This window comes from Saccopteryx leptura, chromosome 2 (genome assembly GCF_036850995.1).
Source record: "Saccopteryx leptura isolate mSacLep1 chromosome 2, mSacLep1_pri_phased_curated, whole genome shotgun sequence".
NCBI lineage: Eukaryota > Metazoa > Chordata > Mammalia > Chiroptera > Emballonuridae > Saccopteryx > Saccopteryx leptura.
In genome coordinates, this window is record NC_089504.1 from 310,828,742 (window position 1) to 310,842,890 (window position 14,149).

Consider the following 14,149-nt stretch of genomic DNA (forward strand, 5'->3'; position numbering starts at 1 on the left):
TATTCCCCTCGCCCCCCCATGCCCTCTACCCCCAATGCCTTCCCCCCTTCCCTCCAGGATTTGCTGTCCTGTTCTCTATAACGCTGTGTTATGTATATATAATTTCATTAATCTCTTTCCCTTCTCTGATCCCATCTTCTCCTCTACTTTCCCTCTGACCACTTTCCCTCTGGTCCCTTTGATCCCGCCTCTGCCTCTGTTCCCTTGCTCAGTTCACATTGTTCATTGAATTCCTCAAATGAGTGAGATCATATGATATTTTTCTTTCTCTGCCTGGCTTATTTCATTTAGCATGATAGTTTCCAGGTCCATCCATGTTGTCACGAAATGTAAGATTTTCTTCTTCCTCATGGCTGCATAGTATTCCATTATATATATGTACCACAGCTTTTTAATCCACTCATCTACTGATGGATACTTGGGCTGTTTCCAGATCTTTGCTATTGTAAACAATGCTGCAATAAACATGGGGGTGCATTTCTTCTTTTGAATCAGTGATTTGGTATTCATAGGATATATTCCTAAAAGTGGAATAGCTGGGTCAAAGGGCAGTTCCATTTTTAATTTGAAAAAGTGATATATTTTACCATTTGTGCAGGCTTTTTACATTCTTCAATCCAGTTTTGTAATTTTCTTGCATATACATATTTTGTTATGTTTATTCCCTGGTAATTCACACACTTTTGTGATGAATATAAATAGTATATTTTTCTATTATTATTTTTTTTTTTTGTATTTTTCTGAAGCTGGAAACGGGGAGGCAGTCAGACAGACTCTCGCATGCACCTGACCGGGATCCACCCGGGATGCCCACCGGGGGGTGATGCTCTGCCCATCCGGGGCGTCGCTCTGTTGCGACCAGAGCCACTCTAGCACCTGAGGCAGATGCCATGGAGCCATCCTCAGCACTCGGGCCATATTTGCTCCAATGGAGCCTTGGCTGCGGGAGGGGAAGAGAGAGATAGAGAGGAAGGAGAGGGGGAGGGGTGGAGAAGCAGATGGGTGCTTCTCCTGTGTGCCCTGGCCAGGAATCGAACCCGGGACTTCTGCACGCCAGGCCGACCCTCTACCACTGAGCCAACCTGCCAGGGCCTCTATTATATTTTAAAACTAGAAATGGCTGGTTGCAGGAACTCTGGACTTTTGCATACTGAACTTGATTCCAATAATCTTGCTAAACTCTTTTATTATTTCTAATATATTTGTTGATTCTCTTGAATTTTCTACATACATAATCAACATCGTAGCAAATAAAGACTTTTTTTTCCCTTCTAATTCTAGTAGCTATTATTTCTTTTTTTCTTTTTCTTTGTCTTGGCTAAAACCTCTAGCCCTTTTTTTCAACTGTAGAAGAGACAGTCATCCTTGTCTTTTCATTGATTATAATGGGAATATTTTTAATGTTTCATCATTAGCATAATTTTTGTAGTGTCTCTCATGTTTATAAAAATTCTATTGCTAGTTTTTAAAGAGTGTCCCTTTTTTATAAGTGAGTACTAATTTTACCAAGTGTTATTTTTTATTTATCAAGATGATCTTTCTCTTTTCTTTTTTATTTTTTTTTACATTTCAACTACTAATATTATATATATATATATATATATATATATATATATATATATATATATATATATCAGTAGATTTCCAAATTTTGGCTATCTCAGTGTTATCTTTTTTTTTATGTTGTTGGATTCAATACGCTAATTTTCTCATCTAGGCTCATGAGTACACTTAGTCGATCTCTCTCTTTCTCTGTACTGCATTTGTTGTCCAATTTTGGTATCAACATGCTACCCATCTGACCTTATTGTTTTAGAAACTTGAGTTTCTGGAAACACTTTATTTGAATAAAAGAAAGTGTGAGTGTGGGGGGAACAGAGCATGGGGATGTTCTGCTACCTTTTAAAATGTCTGAACTATCTGTTCTGTTCAACAAAGTAGATATTTTAAGCTAGAAGAACGTGTATTTTTCATGGAACTACATGAAGTGATTTCAATGTTGAACACAAAAACATGGCCCGCCTTTACTTTCCCCAAATTGACATACAAGCAAAATCTAATTGCTCACTACTGATCTACATGATTACAAATAGTTCATTGGAACTGAAAATATATGAGTCATCCAGATGTTTCCAAATGTCTCATTATATTTGTTATGGTTGATTAGGTAGATCTAGCCTATGCCAGACAAGCTGTTCTCTATCTGGGATGATCCAAGTGGGAACTATCTTCCACAGAAACTTCCTATATAAATCCTGTGTATTTTTAGTGTTGTTTACAGATGACCTCTGGAAAAAAAGCAAGGACTAGGAAAGTGAAGTTTCCCATGGCAGAAATTGGCAACATTTATCTTCTTTCTTTTTAATTCCTTTCCTTTCTTTTTTATTCTTGCTTAGTTAAAAAAAAAAAAAGGTATATAGACAATGAAAAAAAATCATGTTTCTATATTATAATGTATATTATCTAAAATTTGCTAAATTATTCTTTCAACTATAGAGTTCCTCCACAGTAAGTCTATTTTCAAATACACAAAATAGGCCAAATGGTGGGTCATCCACTATACCCTGTAGAGGAGGTATTTAGAATTTATCTAGGGAAACATACTTCTCTTTTCTAAAAACATCAACCCAAAAATATTTAGCCATTTATCTTCTAAAAACCATACAAAATGCTTGTCCTTTTCGTGTTTCCTGCTGATAATATTTTCCCCATTTGTAGTGCAACTTTTCTTTCCTCTGGGAAGCTGGTACTTATTTTATTCATAGATTGCAAATTACACCCTGATGTTGTACAACCAAAGGGCATTACTCATACAAGCAGGGAGACTGTCGCTGTAGGATATCATCAGCAGTGGCCGCGTTAAACGGCACGTTAAAACAGGCCTCGTTGAATTATGGGATCATACTGCCTGGAGACACGGGGCCCCAAACATCTCTGGACACAGGTCATATTTTCACCCAGACATCACTGATTGAGTTGCTTTCACAGCTCACTGATGTCTGTCTGCCTTATGGTGTCTTCAAGCTCAAAGTTTATCAGGCTATGCAGTATATAATCTGCCTTAGCAACCTGTCCGCATAGGGGACCATCCCCAGCAGCAAAACTGTGTTCTCAAAATCTATTTCCAAATCATTTATTTGGGATCAGAAAACAACCTTCCCATAGGGACAATGCTATAAATGACGGTGCTCCACAAATGCCTGGTTGAGCCACAGTGTACTTGAAACATGGCCTTGATGGTCCCATTCCCACCGACCATTATTTATTCTGTTTCCCTGAGAAAGAGCATTCTGAGTTCTAACTTGAGATGCCTGCAGTTCACCTCTCCCTCTGCTTGGCAGCCTCCGCTGTAACTTTTTTAGGCTATCCCACCATAGCTGTTGAAGAGAGGGGATAGGGTAGCCTTCCCAAGGGAAAGATAGGTGTAATGTTGATAGAGGGGCCTCTGGGTAACTTGTTCACGCTGGAGGACTGAAGAAGGACACCACCCATTAGGACCAGTCACTTCACTTCTCATTCTTCTGAATGAGGCAAAAAGGCAGAGACTTTTTCCTAAGTAGAGGTCACTTCTAAGTAAAACCTCAGATTTTTGAAGACCAAGCTTCTTAAATATTTTAACCCTTCTATGTCAGTGATGAAATAGTCTCTAGGCACATAGCTATATATATATGACATATATCTAGCACCTACCCCTAAGGCCTGATGAATTAGTAAATGCTCATAATTTTTCAGTGTTATTGAATCCAGTCCTGATTGAGTGAATTCTATATATAAAAGTACAAGAGCACAGATTGAATGCACATGTGTGCCAGTTAACTTCATTCGAATTCAGCATCTCTCTAATTCATAGAGTGCATCCTACCAATGAAGGCTTGGTCAGAGTACTTTCAAGAAGTCATTAGAACACCAGTGTCATCTCTGTGGGTATATGCGCTTGTCTACACCAGTCACCAAGTAGGTGCTGGGTGTCTCCATGCCCTCTCTGTCGAACCCATTTTCTTGCACTAGCTCCCCAATGACACTTCTGAGGAAACCAAGGGGAAGGGGAGAGGGAGGTGACGTGGAACACCAATAAGGCTAGCCAAGACCTATTTAGGACCCTACTTACCTCAGTTTCTGCTGCTACACTTACTCTGGCTAACATTACCTGCTATAAGAGACGTCAGCCTTTTTGGTCTGTTGTTTTTAAAACACGTGGTGACACATTTTAAGGGGCTGTGCCTCTAGCAGGTTAGAATCTCGTGTGTATACCAGACCTGGGTCCCAGTCATTTCAGACTAAAAATGACATAATGATTTTTTTTCATTTCATATTACAACTACTTTTAAAAAACATACACTTGTGAGGCTCCCTCTGTGAAAAAGGCTTCCCTGCCCACCCCACCCCCAACAAACTTATGGACTGTTAACTTTTTAGTTCCATAGACTGTGCTTTCTTCTTAAAGTTCCATTTGTGTTCTACAAGACAGCCTCTTTCTCCAAGATTAACATTTCTCATGATTGTTCCTGACAATGGATTCACTTCCAGAGGCCCTGCGAAGGATAACCAAAAAAGGGCATGGAACGGGCTGGTTTTGGCAGCCTGCACGCAGTTTCTGAGCCTTTTAGGTCTCGGTTTTTCTGATGAGTGATTTCCTGAGCATGCCTAGGGAATGACAGGCATCTCCACAGGCAGGCTACATCCACCTCTGCTGAGGTGTCGTCATTGGCTGCCTATTAGAAAAACCTACAGGACAATGCATACCACCGACTGCCGACTGTAAACACAGGGGATGTGTGTTCACTTAGCACGGGCTTCTGGGAGGGGCTAAGGAAGGGCGGTCTGCAGTTTTATTGAATAGAGCAGTGTGTATTGGGCTGCCTGACTGCCTGCCCTCTTGCTGTGCTCCCGCTGAAAGAAATCGGGTCCTTCCTTTCCGACTTAGTCTCCGGGAAGAAGTTTCAGCCTATGAGGTAAGGCACCAAGGACTTTCTTTTCATCTCTTCCAGAGAGTCTGGGGACTTTTCTCCCTTTGGGTTTCAGTCGACATTCCTGGCTAAGGTAGCTGGAGATGCAAGACAGTAAAAGCCAATAAACCATGCAAATTCTCAGATCAGACTGAGTCTCGCTGCCCTGCAGATGTTCCCGGAAGACAAACAGGATGAGATTTCGAGTTCTGTTCTTAGAGTTGGGACTGAAGGAGAGATCAGATCATATAGAGGCGTACAGGCAGGGACCACTGGCAACTTTGATGAGAATAGCCTTTTGTTCAAGAGTCTGATGGGGGTTATACCTGATTGCCGTAGGCCACTGTCAGTACACACGCTGTGCCAGTCTGTTCACACCAGCAGGCTCTCCTGCATCTTTTGTTATCAGAGATTTAAAGAGGGTTTGCTTTTTACAACTTTTGAGGTTGATGAGAAGCCAAAAAGTGATGGGTTTGTTTTTTTTTAACTAAAGACATTTACATTGTATTCTGCTACCAGAATTTGAGTCTGGACTTGTAGAGCCGCCAGGAAATAAGGTCAGGGGTAGAAAGGGCACTGAGCACTAGTTGGGTTAATGTCACTGATCTGATATTTGCAAAGACAGAAGATGCCAATCGCGATCTGTTTCCTTACAACCTAATAATGGGAGAATGCACGGACTGGTGGGTGTGTTTTCTGAAATCACTTTCAACATCCCACCAAACTATTTCTTAAGAAATCTTATTTTCCTTTTTGAAAGTGCGCCTGAGTGTGTGACTTGATTATGTGAAACGTTGCAGGTTACACGTGTGTCCCAGAAACGAAGGAAACGGTCTTTCATTTCACGATAGCCAGACATATTTGGGCATCTTCAACAGTAGTACAAGGCAGCCGGTCGGTAGTAGCCTAGAATTCCTTTTAGAAAGAGCTGATTGTAAAGAGTGGGGTGGTGGTGGTGGGGATTTAAGTGGTGTGGCGATACATGGTCAAAAAAATAAAAAAGTGGATGAGAACACAGTACTTGGTATTCTTAGATCCCTTCTGTTAACAGGGCTATGTAAAATAGACTTGTAAACCGAAATAGTCAAGTCTTTCTCTGTGTTTGGCAAAACCAGACATATAGGATTAGAACTTAAGTGAAGGCTAGGAGGTATGTGACCAGAAGGGCAAATCTGATAGTTTTTTAAATAAATATGGATATTCCAGGTTTTCAGCTCCAAACGACTGGCCCCATTTAATACTGTATTATTCCATGGAGTGAGTTGGGTTTTTTTTTTTTTTTAATTGAGATTCATTTAATCATCTTTTCTCTTTGTATTTAGAAGTTGGGGGCTAATTTTCCTGAGCATGCCTCTCTCTCCTCCCAGAAGTGCTCTATGATAACAGGATTCCCTGGGAGTTTCTCCTCTGGGAACAGCTCGGAGTGAGTGTGAGAGAAGGGCGGCAGTTTGATTATCTTCCTTCCCCCAGAGAGATCAAGTTCCCGATCTTCACAGCGTTTTTCACGTCAATCAAAATATGGAGAGCAATTCCTTTTTTTTCAGCCCTCCTCTCTAAACCGTGTAGAGAATGCAGTCTGGAAGACAATCTATAGCCTTGGGATCAGAGGATAAATTCCACTTGGGAACCAACATCTCCAAATTCCTGAAAGAGTTCAGTCTGTGCCAGCACCCCTCTCTCCTTTCCTCCTGAGCTCCCCACCCCCCTACCCGCAACAACCACAAAAACACAGTTTGGAAATCGTGCTTTAAGTGTTCTGCTGTATCTAGTGATGGAGCGAAGGGATTGGGTATTTTACTTTACATTGAACTTTAGGCAGCTGTTTGTGCTGCTTTCTTCCCGTTGAATATTAGCTAGAACACATCTCCCCAAACAGGGAGGTGAGCAGAGCACAGTGGAGCTGCAGTGTGAGCGCTTTCATTTTATTGAGATCATTTAATACAGAGAAACACAGATGGTGTGCACAATCAGGAGAGTACCATGGATTAAACCATAGGTAACGTGCTGGGTTGTTTCCATTGCTCAAAGCCAATAGAAATGTGCAATTTAAATAATTTAGATGAAAAGATGGCTTTAATCATATATAATTCTGCCCTGGCTGGGTAGCTCAGTTGGTTAGAGCATCATCTTCATACACCAAGGTTGCAGGTTCAATTCCCAGTCAGAGCACGTAAAAGAATCAACCAATGAATGCATAAATAAGTGGAACAACAAATCACTGTTCCTTTTTTCCTCTCTCTCCCTTCCCCCCTCTCTCTCAAATCAATAAATTAAAAAATAAAAATAAATAAACATTCTTTCATTAAAGAGGAAAGCCAGGTTTGAAATGCAGCTTAGAGGATTTAAATGAGATACATATAAGCATGCCCTGAGAGGGAGCCTATTAATGATTCTAATTGGTTCTGATGACTGGCTTGTGGACCGTCTGCTCTGGGGCAGTACGTTGATCCCATGTCCAATCATGGAAGGTTCCATAATCAAGCCTAGGTATTCTCTGTTCTGACAAGTAAAAGGTATCTCAGTAGGCCTTTTCTTAAAAAACATATGTAGTTGTCTCCATTTGTCATTTTCACGGTAGCATGTTTACTAGTTAGTCATTCTTTAGCAAGATAAAAAAATAGTGACCTGTGGATGAGCATGAAGACGGATTAGCTCGGTCCCTGTCTGCCTGCAATCTATCACATGTCTCAGAAATGTGGTGGGTTGAAGCTGTGGTGGGGACAGGGGAAACGCTGACAAAGTGGTATGCAAATAACATGGTAGGACGAAGGAGGAGGTTAGGAAGATGCTGCCAAAAACTTTTCAGACTTTAAAGAAGAGTTTTCTGGGTAAATTCTCTCAGCGCCTGAAAATAGAACCATTAGCTCCTTACTGAAAGTCCTTCATCTGTCTAGTTCAAGTTTGTTATTGGAGAGAAGCCCATAGGTTCTGAGTAGTGGGGCAAGTTAAAGACGTACTTGTTGTTCGGGCTTAAATCATGAGCATCGCTATGAGAGCTCAGCCTCCATACTGGCTCCCCTACTTAAACAGCGCAGACCTGTGAGGAGGAAGCCATCAACTGTTTGGCCTCATCTGTAGAATGAGCATTCTTATGCTTCTCTTCCCTCCCATAATGTCCAAATGAGATGAGGCCCCATCTTCTGAATAGGCTATATACTCCAAACTCTCTGCCGTTTGAGTTTTGTGGACCTTATGCTAATCTCAGTTGGTCTCATCCCCACTTCTTACCTAGTATCCCTAATTATCTGCTCCTTCTTCATAGTTGTGGATCCTTGCATGGTATTTTCTGGATCCTAGTTCTTTCTAGAACTCTGAGCCTAGAGTCCGGAGCATACTGGTCTACCTCCATTTTGTCTGGTCATCAAAGACAAGAAGACACAAGTAGCAGGAGGCAGAATAAGACAGGTTGTCGGTGGTGCAAGGCCATCTCCAGGAATCAGGAAACCTGAAGATTCCGTCAAGTAGAAGACCGATGACAAGGTGCTGACAACAGAAAGGCCTTGGTAAATGAGGCGGCTCCTCTGCCTCCAGCCAAAAGCATGGAACTAATCCCAGCATGTCAAGGCTGGGCCGTGCAGGCGGGGGGTGAAATAATCAGGAGCACCTGGCTGCAGTGCCTGTTGGTATTGAGACCAGACTGCTCCATGGATCTGGCCTCTCACCTGTGTTTGCTTCAGTCTTTTGTATCCCCAGCTGGCTCTCCTGTTACCGACTAGTGGTGGCATCATTAAGTTCCCTACCCCCTGCCCCCCATCCTCCACCTCTGCCATCTTCCCTAGCTTCTCCATCTTCAGGCCAGCATGGGGCTTTCCTGATCCAACACTGACAACTTGCAATGACCCAGCTCTAGGATGAGGCCAAGATGACAGCAGAAGGGTCAAACCTAGATGTGTTCAAGATAAGGCAAAGGCTTTCACTTTATAAGGCACAGGGAGAAGAGTTAGAGCAGACAGAGTGATGTTACAGAAATTTTCATGGTACAGAGCCATTCTGCCTCTTACCCTCACTCCCCCCAACCCACAATTGGCTGGCAGAGGGTACTTGTTTTTTTGGGTTTTTTTTCTTTTCTTTTCTGAAGCTGGAAACGGGGAGAGACAGTCAGACTCCCGCATGCGCCCGACCGGGATCCACCTGGCACGCCCACCAGGGGCGACGCTCTGCCCACCAGGGGGCGATGCTCTGCCCCTCCAGGGCGTCGCTCTGCCGCGACCAGAGCCACTCTAGCGCCTGGGGCAGAGGCCAAGGAGCCATCCCCAGCGCCCGGGCCATCTTTGCTCCAATGGAGCCTTGGCTGCGGGAGGGGAAGAGAGAGACAGAGAGGAAGGGGGGGGGGGTGGAGAAACAAATGGGCGCTTCTCCTATGTGCCCTGGCCGGGAATCGAACCCGGGTCTCCCACACACCAGGCTGAGCTCTACCGCTGAGCCAACCGGCCAAGGCAGAGGGTACTTGTTTTGAGAGGAGGACAAGACAGAAAGGATGATCAAAAGGAAGAGGTGATGGGATTTGCCCTATCAAGTGTCCTTCCTATATTGTTGTTGTTGTTAGGGATACCTTTGGGAGTCTGTGCAAACTAAATCCTGATGGTCCTCTGTGAGCCTGTTCTTTGTGATTGACCAGAGAGAAGTCCTTGAGCTGGGGAAATTTGGGGTGGAAGCAGTATAGTCTTTATGTCCGTTGGATGGGTGGATGAGAACATAAGTAGAGGTGCCCTTTCTTTCTTTTTCTTTATTTAAAATTGATTTTAAAGAGAGGCAGGGGGAGAGAGGGAGACAGAAACATCAATTTGTTTTTGTATGTGCCCCAACCAAGGATCGAACCGGCCACATCTGCATTTTTAGGAAGGTGCTCCAACCAACCAAGTTATTGGGCCAGGACTAGAGGTGTTCTTTTTTTTATGATTTTAATTTATTGTGTTTACATAGATTCAAGTGTAACCACTGAATATTAGAGGTGTTCTTTCTTGTTACTCTGGGTTTTTGGAAGGAAGAAAGGATGGTGTAACAATGCAGATGGATAGTTACACCATTTCAAACAAAAGAAGATCATTTCTATAGAAGCAGTTTTCTGGGGAGCCTGCAGGAGCTGGAGAAGTCAGGAAGGGCTGCCAGTCCATGTTGCTGAGAGTGCACCAAGCCAGAGCTCAATGAAAGGATTAGAAGCAGCAGGGAGGGGTCATTGAAGGAGGAGAATCTTTTTCAGTATTTTAAGTGAATTGGGTGTTCTTGGTAAGTACGTACTCATTTTAGTATATGGCTTTTATATGTATCAGTGATGGAGAACTTGAAGATAAATTGCTTTTTAATCATTTCCTGAGGCTTTTGGCATTGTTCTGTGAATACACGGATGAAAGCACTTGACTTGAAGGAAATCATCTCACTTGGAGAGAGACATGTTAAGTAGGAATATATATAATTAGTTCCTTTTACACCCACATGTAACATTCCTGAACTGGGGAATGAGGCCTGTTGCCCCTATGTGCTAAGGATGGGCAGGGCTAGGTCCCAATGCCCAAGGGGTTCAAGGGCCAGAAGCACTAGGGACATTAATTCCATTGGAGTCAGGAGGGTTTAAGCCAGAGGGCTATAAAATTCAACAATGGGCTAATGTGTGAGTGAAAGAGAAACAGCAAAACTCAGAAGTCAGGCAGAGGTGCAGAAACCAAGATTCTGCTGAGCAAGGCAGTATATGGACAGGTATGGTGACATATGTGAGAGCTCTTGGCACAGGGCTCAGAACAAGTAGACCCTTATGTTTAATAGCTCCAGTAGCTCAAGTAAAGGAACAGGATCACAAGATGCATGTGGACTAAAATAAAAGGATGGAATCAAAAGGAAATCCAAGAACAGAAGCCAAGCTAGGATCAGGGTCCAAAGAGAGAGGGGTCGGAATCAAGGTGGGTTGAAGGATCTCAGCAGACCTTTATGTGCTCCCAGGGGTGTAACTCAGCTGGAGCACGGGTGGCTGCTTCTTTCCATTGCTCTACAGACTGGAACATTCCTTCTGTGCTTCCTGGTCAAATTCTGAAAGAGGAGATCTGACTGGTTCAGCTAATAACTATTGTCTTCAACAAAATTCTTTGGGGACACCCAACTTTATTGACTTGCCTATGGCTGAATTGCCAGTGGGTCTTGCAGCAGTAGTCACCCCTGGGAGGGAGGGTGGGCAGGTGGAGGGAATCCAGTGGGCAATTCTAGTTAGAAGAGAAAGCTAGACATGGAAGGCAAATGAGCTAAAATGCCCAACAGCTGTCAATGAATATCACTTAAATTTTTTGGTGACTGAATTGCTAGAGAGGCAAACACCCCATATCAGGGTCATAGGGTACTCAATGACCACTTCCGCATACTCCCGATGATCCAATCTTGAGGGAGGTTAGCCCGGAAGCTAGCACTCCTGATAACTGAAAAGATAAGAATGATCCATTTTAGAAAGGTCCTAAAGAAAAACACTTGGGTGTTTTTGTTGGCAGAAAACGTTCATATGAGTCATAGATGTGATATGGCTATCTCCAAACTCAGGCAATCTTTACCATCCAATAAATAATGATTTAATTAATCATTCAATAAATAAAAACTACTACATCTCAATGTAAATCACAATACTTAATAAGCTCACTGTGTCGAAACTAGTGTACTCTTAACAGGTGGAAGTTTTAGTTCCCGGCACTGTTCAAAGTGTAATCATTCATTCATTGAACAGCTGTCTCGTTGTCATTGGGAGGAGTAAAAAAGAGAACGTGCTCTATTCTAGACTCATTCTTCAGAGAAGCACTGACAGATAGGAACCCAGGGTTGGGCATCAAGGCCACAGGGGTCAGAAAAACAGATAAGGGATCTGGGGCTATTTATCCCAAAGGAAAGAACATAGGGGCCACATGGATGTCTTCAACTATCTGGAGCACTTTTATGTAAAGAGGGAAGAAAGCATCTGTGCTTTTTAAGATAGTAGGACTGAATACACATAGAGTCATGGATTTATTTTATTTTTTTTTTAGTTGAACAGGACCTTAGGAGTCTTAGCCCAGAGAGTACAAATAATTTTTTATCTGTTTGCCAACTCCCAGTAATTGGTAGTGATCATCTGGAACACTGTGTTGAGAAGGATTCTGAGGCTGAGTCTAAGCTCACCGGTGTGACAAATGCTGTCACTGATAGCCATGTCTGTTGTTGAAGAAAAGGGCCATTGATACTCAGGAGCCATGTATTGAATGTTATTGATGTGGTCCATAGATAGGTTTCTAACCTTCGTACTTTGGATCCCTGAGCGACCACGAAGTTATTGCAAGAGGTAAACAAACCCCTATATATGCAGCAATTATTTCTGGCAAACTAAATACAGAATACACCATACATAATATTGTGCTACTATTTTTTTAATATAGATGCAATATGATGATAAAATGTTCATCATATGATATATATCATATGATGGTAAAATTTTACATAGTTATTGAATTCATAGGAGCCCTGGTATTGTTTTTTTCCCCCCATCAGTGGACGTAAAACAAATGTATAATTATAATGTGGGGCCTGACCAGGCAGTGGCGCAGTGGATAGAGCGTTGGACTGGGATGCGGAGGACCCAGGTTTGAGACCCCGAGGTCGCCAGCTTGAGCGCGGACTTATCTGGTTTGAGCAAAGCTCACCAGCTTGGACCCAAGGTTGCTGGCTTGAGCAAGAGGTTACTCAGTCTGCTGAAAGCCCATGGTCAAGCCACATATGAGAAAGCAATCAATGAACAACTAAGGTGTTACAACAAAAAACTGATGATTGATGCTTCTCATCTCTCTCCATTCCTGTCTGTCTGCCCCTATCTATCCCTCTCTTTGACTCTCTCTCTGTAATGAAAAAAAAAAATTATAATGTGGGTGGGAAGGTTGGGCAAGATATTTGGGATCTTAACAAGCAATCCTTTAAAACAGTAAGCCAGTGATTTACTTTTTATTTCCCTAGCCACGGCAAGTAAAATTAAACATATATTTGTAGGTTTCTTTGATAAAATGTCAGTAAGATTCATAAAGGCAGGAAACACCTTTTTTTTTCTTCATTAATATACACTCAGCGCCTGGCACATCACAGAAGCCCAATAAATATCTACTGAATGAAAGAACAAACCAAGTGAATGGACCATGGTCACCCAGTTAATTTGTGGCAAAGGTGGTTACAGAACACACGACTCCTAAATCCTAGGCTGTTAAACCTTTTAGTACACTGGATTGTTTTGCCTGATAGCAAGAGAAAATGTCCCATTTTAACACTTCATGGATTGGAATTATACAATGCAGCCCTAGGTGCTGATAATCTAGTCAATTTTAACCAATGTCCTGGTCTGAATCAGGGCTTTTTGAAAACAACCATTCCTGAGACCCATCCCCTGGAGGTTCCAATTCAGTAGGTCTGGAGGTCCAGCCTCTGTAGTGTGTAAGAACTCCCCGGTGATTCTGCTAAAACACCCCGACTCAGAAAGAGTTCTGCATGAATATGCTGAAATACTTTATGGCAAATATGTGGAGTAATTTAGTTTTCAGAAACCTAGTTGTTTAGTTTTGCATAATCTCTTTCTAAAAGTTATTGCTGTGTCCTCCAAATCCTCAGTTTTGCCATAGAGTCTCCCCCAGAAGGGCTAGAATGCCTATCTGAACATTCCTCCGGCTTCCCATACGCTTTGGGTTTGGGCACCGAGCTATCAATCTCGTCAGGTCAAGCTTTCTGATGAGATTTCCAGTGTTTGCTTTTCTAAAGCACTGGAAATGTGGCAAGAATAAAATTTCTCATGGTATTTCCACTTCCTGTTCCAGGCACCATTACTAAGTGAAATTTAGGCTTCCGGGGAAGGGTGAATGAGGACACATTTTTTCTTTAAGTAGTTCTGTCCTTAAGATGTTATCCTTTAGCTATTTGACTTACCAGGAAAAACAGAAGATGTTGTCTTTTTCTGTTTGTTTTTGTTTTTCTCTGTTCTCCTCTTTGTGGTAAGGAATGTACAAATCCTGGGAGGGAAAAGGGGAAAAATTTCCTCCACCCTCACCCCACATCTCCGCTGGATTCGATGCTTCCCCTGTCCTTTCAGAAGCACATAAGCCCTGAGAAACAAGAGCCGTGGAAATGGGAGGGGGGCTTCTTTCGTGGGACAGAAAGTCCATCTCTAGGGTCTCCCTTTATTCAATGGTCAGGAGTCACATCCTCTGTGTTGCACAGAAGAA

The 14,149-nt window shown here is 42.5% G+C and overlaps 1 protein-coding gene across 4 annotated transcripts in view; it reads left to right on the top strand.

The window, feature by feature from the left end:
• CALD1 (caldesmon 1) overlaps positions 1-14,149 on the top strand; it is a 215,184-nt gene that overhangs the window by 27,457 nt on the left and 173,578 nt on the right. The window contains exon 1 of one of the 4 annotated variants that reach the window (XM_066362746.1): positions 4,683-4,952. The exons of 1 other annotated variant lie outside the window; for it this stretch is intronic. The gene's annotated coding sequence lies outside the window, so the exon portion shown is untranslated. Of the gene's footprint in view, positions 1-4,682; positions 4,953-14,149 lie in introns of those variants that run through there. 2 more of the 4 variants (XM_066362750.1, XM_066362753.1) reach the window with 2 other exon arrangements.